This window comes from Oncorhynchus masou, chromosome 12 (assembly GCF_036934945.1).
Source record: "Oncorhynchus masou masou isolate Uvic2021 chromosome 12, UVic_Omas_1.1, whole genome shotgun sequence".
NCBI classification, from domain to species: Eukaryota; Metazoa; Chordata; class Actinopteri; order Salmoniformes; family Salmonidae; genus Oncorhynchus; species Oncorhynchus masou.
The window spans coordinates 16,355,717-16,358,047 of NC_088223.1; positions in this window are offsets into that span (position 1 = coordinate 16,355,717).

Consider the following 2,331-nt stretch of genomic DNA (forward strand, 5'->3'; position numbering starts at 1 on the left):
TAACAAACTAGTCTTCCTATTGTCTTCCAATGAAGCCTGATAATTTGAGAATATTATCTTCTTCTTGGTTTAGAAATGAGTAGCCAGCGTGCCTTGATTTTTCCCAATATTGGCCAACCTCTTAACCGATGAAATCCATGAGAACCCTTTGGGCCCCGAAAAACAGCTGTGTGTGTGCGAACGAGCAAAAGAGAGAGTGCTGTGTATATGATTCTGACAAAGTGTGAATAGTAAGAGTGAGAGAACAAACACAGATGGAGAGAGTGTCCTTAACAGCAGACTCGTACATTTCCTCAGTGAAAACAATGTATTGAGCAAATGTCAAATTGGCTTTTTACCAAATTATCGTACAACAGACCATGTATTCACCCTGCACACCCTAATTGACAACCAAACAAACCAAAACAAAGGCAAAGTCTTCTCATGCTTTGTTGATTTCAAAAAAGCCTTTGACTCAATTTGGCATGAGGGTCTGCTATACAAACTGATGGAAAGTGGTGTTGGGGGAAAAACATACCACATTATAAAATCCATGTACATAAACAACAGGTGTGAGGTTAAAATAGGCAAAAAACACACACAGGGCAATGGGGTGAGACAAGGATGCAGCTTAAGCCCCACCCTCAGCAACATATATACGGTATCAATGAATTGGTGAGGGCACTAGAGAAGTCTGCAGCACCCGGCCTCACCCTATTAGTATCTGAAGTCAAATGTCTCCTGTTTGCTGATGATCTGGTGCTTCTGTCACCAACCAAGGAAGGCCTACAGCAGCACCTAGATCTTCTGCCCAGATTCTGCCTGACCTGGGCCCTGACAGTAAATCTCAGTAGGCCCAAAATAATGGTGTTCCAAAAAAGGTCCAGTCGCCAGGACCACAAATACAAATTCCATCTAGACTGTTGCCCTAGAGCACACAAAAAACTATACATACCTCGGCCTAAACATCAGTGCCAAAGATAACTCCCACAAAGCTGTGAACGATCTGAGAGACAAGGCAGAAAGGGCATTCTATGCCATCAAAAGGAACATGAAATTCGACATGCCAAATAGGATCTGGCTAAATATACTTGAATCAGTTAGAGAACCCATTGCCCTTTATGGTTCTGAGGTCTGGAGTCCGCTCAGCAACCAAGAATTCACAAAATGGGACAAACACCAAATTGAGACTCTGCATGCAGAATTCTGCAAAAATATCCTCTGTGTACAATGTAGAACACCAAATAATGCATAAAGCAGAATTAGGCCGATACCCGCTAATGATCAAAATCCAGAAAAGAGATGTTAATTCTACAACCACCTAAAAGGAAGTGATTCCCAAATCTTTCATAACAAAGCCATCACCTACAGAGAAAAGAACCTGGAGAAGACATCCATAAGCAAGCTGGTCCTGGGTCAAATGACCACCCCTCATCACTGTCAAACGCTCCCTAAAACACTTCAGCAAGCAGGACTTCCTAATCAACCTGGCTCGGGTATCCTGGAAGGATATTGACCTCATTTGTCAGTAGAGGATACCTGGTTATTCTTAAAAAGTGCTTTCCTCACCAACTTAAATAAGCTTGCACCATTCAAAAAAATGTAGAACCGGGAACAGACTTAGCCCGTGGTTCACTCCAGACCTGAACTCCCTTGACCAGCACAAAAACATCCTGTGGCGTTCTGCATTAGCATCAAATAGCTCCCGAGATATGCAACTTTTCAGAGAAGTTAGCTACCAATATATATAGGCAGTTAGGAAAGGAAAGGCTAGCATTTTCAAACAGAAATTTGACACTGTAAAGTCCATGGAGAATAAGAGTACCTCCTCCCAGCTGCCCACTGCACTGAAGATAGGAAACACTGTCACAACTGATAAATCCACAATAATGGAGAATTTCAAGAATAATTCTTCTACTGCTGGCCATGCTTTCCACCTGGCTACCCCTACCCCGGTCAACAGCTCTGCACCCCCCACAGCAACTTGCCCAAGCCTCCCCTTTCTCCTTCACCCAAATTCAGATAGCTGATGTTCTGAAAGAGCTGCAATATCTGGACCCCTACAAATCAGCTAGGCTATACAATCTGGACCTTCTCTGTCTAAAATTATCCGCCGCAATTGTTGCAATCCCTATTACTAGCCTGTTCAACCTCTCTTTCGTATCGTCTGACATCCCCAAAGATTGGAAAGCTGCTGCGGTCATCCCCCTCTTCAAAGGGGAGACACTCTAGACCCAAACTGTTACAGACCTATATTTATCCTACCCTGTCTTTCTAAGGTCTTCGAAAGCCAAATTAACAAACAGATCACCGACCATTTTGAATCCCACCGTACCTTTTCTGCTATGCAAT